Genomic DNA, 7643 nt, shown 5'->3' with positions numbered 1-7643 from the left:
CCTGATGCAGCCAGGGAAACTGGAGAGAGAGGTTGAGTCATTTGCTCCAGGTGGCACTGTTACTAAGTGGTGGGGCTTTGATTGAAATCTGAACGCCCTGACTTCAAAGTCCATGCTGTCAAACACTCTGTTCTACCTCCATGTGACACCCTCAAACTCCACATTCAAAACCAAACTCTAGGCAGCAAATTGGCACCCCTCACAGGCCGCCTGACTCACCACCTTCCCACATGGGGGCCTGAGCCCCGCACTTTGTCTTTGACTCATCCTTTCCCGGCCAGTCCCCAGCTTCGTGACTAACTGACCCCTGAGTGGAAAAACCACTCCAATCCCTCCCTTCCTCCTCGGCCCTGCTGCCTGCTCCAGTCCAGACCCCAAAGCTGCAGACAGTGGATACCAGATACCCCTGTTCCAAAGTGCAGACTTGCAAAGGGGCTGGACAGAAATGCTCCTGGTCCCTCAGCCCTCCCAGGCTGCGGGGCTCAGAAGCCGTGTGGGAGGTGAGGCTGGAGAAGAAGCTCTCTTTAGAGACCATTGGCATCACTCCCCAACCTCAAGCCAAGTGAGGGGGCTTCAGAAAGGAAGAGAGCATGGCATATGTCCCCTGGATACATGTCCCCTGGGACATGAGACAACTAGGGACAAAAGTGAGGGGCTGGCTGGAGTCCTCCTCTTTCCATGAGGCAGAGACCTAGCTGCTTTGGGGACAGCCCACATGTCCCCTGGGATCCCAGCATTTGGGGACCAGGATGCAAAAGTTTTTCCTGGGGCCCCAGAGGGAACCTTGCAGAATGTGGCTGGTTTGAGGTTATAGAATTAGGATGATCCTGTCCCAAGAGGCTTGGAGGTGGGGGAACAGGGAAGGGGCACGTGACCTTATCAGAAGAACTCATGTTGGAAGGATGGACCCTGATAACAGGTGCTGAAGGGGGCTCGTGGGCACCAGTCAGGGGATGCTTTGCCCAGGTAGGAACTGCAGGTGAGAGATCCCTAGTGATGAGGATGGGGGGTGGGGTCTCTGAAGAAGCCACAAAAGTGCCCCTAATGAGAAAGAGCAAGTTCCCAGGCAGCTTACCTGACCCACCTGGGAACAATGACCCTCCTGAGAACACGTGAACCAGCCAAATCAGGCTTACCTGGTCACCTCTCTCCCCTCCCTGCCCCAAGCTCCAACCTTGAAGGAACAAGAAGCACCTGGCAGGGAAGAGGCAAGGGGAGTGCCAGCCAAATTGGGGTCTTGGAGGAGAAGCCCACCGTGCCTCCTTCCCCATTACAGAGGCCTTTGAGTGTAAGGCAGACTTGAGCTGGGGAAGAGAAGCTCTGAATAGAGTTTCAAGCTTTGCTGTTAGACTAGACCAATTTAATATCTGAAGAAAAAAAAATTAAGCCCAAAAGTGACTGGACCAAGCTGTGAGCTATGCCTAAGATCTCATCCAGAGGTGGGGAAGTTGGGGTCAACAGAGCAGATTAGGAAGGCAGCCACTGAGAAAGAGTAACAGCACTGCTGCCTCTGGCTGCCAAGCACAGCTCACTCTGGGTCCCTTCACTGCTTCAGCCTCCTAACAGGCCCTTTTACTTTCTTCTGCTGTTCCTGCTCTACCCTCGGAGCCCATCCCAGGCCATTGGGCTGACACCTGCCAGAACAGCCTTCCCTGCCCTGTGCTTCCATCCAGAGAAATAGTATATTCTAGTGGTCATGAATCTGAATGTCTGGGTTTGAATCCCATCTTCTCAACTTGGTGGCTGAGTGACCTGAAACCAATTGCTTAACCTCTCTGTGCTTCAGCATCACTGTCTGCAACATGGGGACTGTGAGAATAGCACTCCTATTCCACTGGGGGTTTGTGAGGGTTCAAATGATTACCTAGAAAGCACTTAGCAACATAGTAAGAAGCAGCTCAGTGTTAACATTTGTCATTGTCCTCAGATTCTTCCTCCTGGCAGTGTCATCTTGGGAAAGTCCCTTTCCGGCCCTGCTTCTCAGTTCCTGTATGTGAAAAATGAATTGTGTCGGGCTAGAGTTGGCTAGAGGCTACAGCTAATGCTAGTAGCAGGCAAACTTCAGTGAAGAGAGAGACCCAAGCCTGGACCCAAGAAGAGGGCTGGCAGGCTCAGCAGGCAGGAGAGCAGGGCGGGGTCCAGCCAGCAGGACCGCCCGCTCTCCCCCGGTCTCATGCATTGGCCCTTCTTCCAGCCTTGGGGAGAGCCTCCCAAACCTGCCCCTACTTTTCCTAGGGACCACCTCGGGTGCCCTGAGCTAGATCAGGAAACAGATGTCTTTCAGGAGTAACTGCCAGGCACCCTTGGCTCCTCACTGGACACATGTGAACAGCCATCCAGGTAAGGTCCCAGGTACCCGCTCCCTTGGGCCTCTAGCCCTGCCCCACACCTCTGTCTGACCCCGCAGTGTTCACCTGCCCCTGATCCTCCTTCATCAGGGGGCCTTTTATCTTTCATCACAACTGTAGGCAGCCCAGAACTACCTATATCCATTTTACAGACTAAGAAGAGAAGGTTCTCTAAAACTCAGCTTCCCTGCCTCTAAGTGCAGTAGCTGCAGTCCTGGGGGTCATCAGAAAACTGCCTTTTCTACACTATATACAATAGCTAAGACATGGAAACAACCTAAATGTCCACTGACAGATGACTGGATAAAGAAGCTGTGCTATATTTATACAATAGAATACTACTCGGCCATAGAAAAGAATAAAATAATGCCATTTGCAGCAACACCAGATCGATCTGGAGATCGTCATTCTAAGTGAAGTAAACCACGAAGAGAAAGAAAAGTACCATATGATATCACTCACATATGGAATCTAAAAAAAAAAGAAAAGAAAAAAGAAGACACTAATGAACTTATCTATAAAACAGAAACAGACTCACAGACATAGTAAACAAACTTACGGTTACTGGGGGAAAAGGGGATGGGAAGAGATAAATTGAGAGTTCAAGATTTGCAAATACTACTATATATAAAATAGATCAAAAAAAACAAATTTCTCTTGTATAGCACAGGGAACTGCCTTCAATATCTTATAATAATCTCTAATGAAAAAGAATATGAAAACAAATATATGTATGTATATTTATGACTAAAACAAGCTGTATACCCGAAATTGACACGTAACTCTCTATACGTCAATTAAAAAATTAAATTAAATTTTTTAAAAACTACCTTTTCTAGAGGAGCTGGAGTAACAGCCAGCAGCATTCAGGTCCAATTGTGCATGAAACAAATACACCCTGAACACACACTGGGTGCCAGTGACCCAGATTTGAAGCAGACGTGGTACCAAACCTCAAGAAGTTCTTGAACTTGTAGGGGAATGCAAGTTACAGATCAGTGCGACAGAAACTGGTGCTGGGACTACCAGTGAGGGCAGGGGTTTGCTGTGGTGGCCGATGGGTTTAGGCGGGCTCCTGGGGTCAGGAAAGAGCTTGGAGAAGGGGCTGGACTAAGCTGAGGGCAGAAAGAAGCTCCCAGGACATACTGCTTCGTCACTGGGCAGAGACAGATCAACTCTTAAAGCAAGAACTTGCAATATGGAGTCTGAAAACGTCAGGGTTCAAATCTCAGGTGTACACCCACTGACCCTGGGACCCTGGGCAAATTACTGAACCTCTGAGTTTCGACTTTCTTATTGGAAATAGGATCGATTACAATATGGACCTCCAGGGTTGCCACAGGGAGGAGGCACTGGTGGCACTTGGGATGCTGTGAGACAGTGAGAGCACTCCGGCCCCAGCCCTTACAGCCACAGAAAGAGGATGCAGCCTTATTCGGCAGCCACTCCTTCTGGTCTTTCTTGGCTGGGCCTGGACTCAGGCATACACGTTCCAGCCAACTCCCAGGCCCCCTGCAAGGAGGACACCCGTTTCCTCCTTGGTTCTCAGCCCCTCTTGAGCTGGGAACAGATGTCCTCGCTTCCTGCCCGAGCCTGAGAGGTGGGTTGGCTCCTTTTGCCGCTTCCAGGGAAGTAAAAGCCCTGGATGGAAATCTCTGGGCTTCCCCAGAGAGGAAAGCTCTCTCTTCCCTGGCTTCTGCCCCTCCTCTCTGATCAGGCTTCTAATCCCAGCATCCGCCGCTAAAACACAAACATTTCTGGGCCCTCTTTTAGCCCTGTCTTCCTCTAGGAGGCCCCAGGCTGGGGTGTGTTGATTGAAGGCATCTATGAGTCTTAGTCTGAACAATTCCCCAACTCTGCTCAAAAAGGTGGTGGGAGGGAAACCAAGAAAGGACAGAGCAACTATGCAGGAAGGCACTGAAGGCACCTGGAGAATCAAGGTAAAGAAGCAAAAGAGGAAATTAACATTTCCTGATCGTCTGACACATGCTAGGAATAAACAAGGAAGAGGGTAGCATGTATTGGGCATCTACTGAGTGCCAGGCATACTGAGTGCCCTGGGACTACAAAGCAGTATGGTAAGAACTGGTCCCTGCCCCCTATTCCCTGGGAGATTTCACATACATCCCATCTGGTCTTTTCTAGTTCTCATCACAGTCCCTTGAGGTAGGTACCTTGGCCTCATTTTATAGATGAGGAGACAGAGGCAGCTCTGGTCCAGTGAAAGTCCATCCCTGGGTAGAGACTGAACCCTTGTGATGGGGATGCCCAGGATGGACACAGGCAAGTCTCTTAGTCCCCAGCCCTAATGGGCAGTGTTGGCCCCGGGGCACCCTGTCAGATTGGCCAAGGATTTGTCACATCTGCATGGAGGTCTGAGCCTCAACCTGCCCCATTCTTCCTTCTCCTCTTTGTCTTTCACAGGTCTTAGCCCCCAATCAAGCACTTGCACATCTAACCCCATCTCAGTATCTGCTTCCTGAAGGACCTAATTAACAAACTCTACCTCTAAAATCAGTCCACAGTTCTCCATCCAATCCATCCAATTCTCTCCATCATCATGACCTCCAAATTCCCCATTCTTCTCACTTGGATGGTTACATGATCCCTACTTGGTCTCTGCGTTTCCTCTCTTATCCCTTTACGACCCAGCCTCCACACAACTACCATTGATGTTTCACACATGCAAATCACATGTTACTTCCCTGCTTAAAGCTCTCCAACTGGGCTTAGAATCAAACCTATTCCTTCCCCTGTCCTGTAAAGGCCCACATTACCTTGCCCTGCCTTCCACTCCAGCTTCCTTTCTCCCCTGGAGTTCTGCCCCATTGGCCTTCTTTCTGTTCCTGGAATATATCAAACTCATTTCTGCCCCAGGGCCTTTGCACTAGCCATTCCCTCTGCCTACAACAGTATTTCCCCAAATTTCTACATAGCTGGTTTCATAGCTCATTCAGGTCTCAGCTCAAATGCAGGCCTTTCCTGACAACCTTATAAATAATGCCCATCTCCCAACTACCCCCCACCCCACCCCTCCTATAATTTTTTATCATGTTCTTTTTAAATGCCTTTATAGTTCTCATTATTTTTATAAATCAACTTGTTTATTTGATTATTCATTTGTTTACTGCCTGCCTCCCCACTAGATTATAAAACTGTGAGCTTGTCTTGTGTCCAGCTTTCCTCAATGCCTGGTGCCATGCCTGGCCCAAAGTCAGTCTCAAAACATATATTTTGAATGAATGAGTATATTTGTTCATTTAGGGAAGAATTCTCTTTCCCTAAGGATGGAATTAAAGTGAAGAAGTTGAAAAACCTGGAAGATGTGAGCTTTAGAGGGAAAATGTAAGGACAATTGCAGTCTTGTGGAAGTTCCCCCGAGAATCCTGTTCTGATCATCTCTTGAGGAATTCTGTGTTAGGATTAAGGAAGGGTCTCCCCCAGAGCCCAAGGGAGATGGTTTCAGGACCTCCCTGTTATAGCCTCCCCCTCTGCCTCCAGCAGCAGCCAGTGTTGCCTGTGAGGGAATTCATTTTGCAAACATATACCAAGAAGCTGCCCTGGGCAGGGCCCCAAGCTGGATACTGGAGATAGAGACAAATCAAGGAAGAAGAAGGGAATGGCATTTCGGGCAGGGAACAGCATGAACAAAGGCAGAGAGAGGAGACATTCCAGTGTTTGGGGGGAACTGTGCACAGTTTGATATTGTTTCAGGCAGTGAGGGCTAGGAGATAAGACTAGGATAGTGAACAGTGTCCAGATCACCAAAAGTCTTACAAACCAGGAGAAGCTAACATAATAAGGCCCAACATTTATTGAGGCTTTCCACATACTACTATTATGCCCCCATTTTACAGATTGGAGAACTGAGGCCCAGAGAGGGTGTCAGAAACTGTGAAAGACTTGAGACTTTACCCTTATTGCAAACTAGGTCACATAACTGCTAACAGGCAGAGGCAGGGTCTGAACAAGGCCTTCTGGCTCTAGAACCCCTGCCCTTGACAAGCAGGCCATACAGCCTCGTAAGGGCTTTAGACTTTATTCCATAAGGGATGGGGAGCCACTAACAGGTTTATAAGCAGGACAGTGATGTGGTTGTATCACAGGTTTAAAAAGTCATTCTAGGGGATAAACAGATCAGTTTATACAAATTCAACTCCAGCCTCTGGACCCCTTTAATCAACTGTACCAACTCTCACAGAGCAGCTCACAAAGAGGTGGCACCGTTTGGTGCCCAAGCCACAGTGGCTCTGCTGCTCTTGGCAGCAGCCCCCTCTCTTGGCCTCCTCTGTCCTGTCTCAGGATGTTATGCATGTGCTCTGTCCTCACAGGACACATGTAGATGCACCAGGAGTCCTGATGCTTTGTGCACCAGCAGGGCTTCCTGGGCCCCCTACTGCCTGCCTTTGCCTTCAGAGGTCCTGGCCCACCTCTCCAGCAGAGAGATGCTTCCTTCAAGTTGTGCTGCCTGGCGGGTTTCCAGGTCACTGCTCCAGCGAGTACTAACTCACATCCACACAGATACAGCTCTGGGGGTTCGTCGTGTGCAGAGGCGGCACCTGCTTTGTTCCTATTTTACAACTCAGGTAATCCTTGACTCCCAGAGATCGGGTAAGCTGAGGCTGGGGATGGGGTGGAGTGTGTAGCACATGTGCCCCATGGACCACTGGGGAGGGTCCCAGCGGCCAGAAAGGGCCTCCAAGAACTATTGCCTCCTGAGACATGTTCTGGTCTCTCCCCACCACGATGCAGAGACCACTTGGCAGCCATGGTGGTCCAGAGTCCCAATGTGAGCCTTCCCTTCAAGTCAAGAATGCAGGCTTGGAAGGGAGACAAGCCTGGGTGCGGCCTTGGTGGGTGCTCCCATCAGCCGCAGCTCCTCTCCTGCATCCCCGCCTTCGAGACCTGGGAACCCATGCTGATCAGGAAATGCCTCACGGAAAATTGGAGATGGAGATGGATTGTGAAAGATGGTAGAATTTTTAAAAAGTTTTTAATTGCAGAGTTAATTTGCAACAAAATATATATAGGCATTTTTGACACGGGAAAGTGAAAGTTTCCTCCACCACCCCCACACCGTAGCCCACTCCCTGCCTGCTGGTTCCTGCCAGTGCCTGCATGCCCACCACTGTTTTGCCATGCTAATGCAGACTACAGTCTGAGAGGGGTCTTCTTGATGTTCTGTGTGCCCAAGGGTTCAGAGGAGGGAACCCTTTTGCTACCCTCTGAGATATTTTTTTATAGGGGTGAGCAAAGGGTATGATCTCTACTCCTTCAGGAGGCTGGGGGTGAAAA

This window comes from Camelus bactrianus, chromosome 12 (assembly GCF_048773025.1).
Source record: "Camelus bactrianus isolate YW-2024 breed Bactrian camel chromosome 12, ASM4877302v1, whole genome shotgun sequence".
NCBI lineage: Eukaryota > Metazoa > Chordata > Mammalia > Artiodactyla > Camelidae > Camelus > Camelus bactrianus.
Note: the sequence above shows the minus strand (reverse complement) of the source record.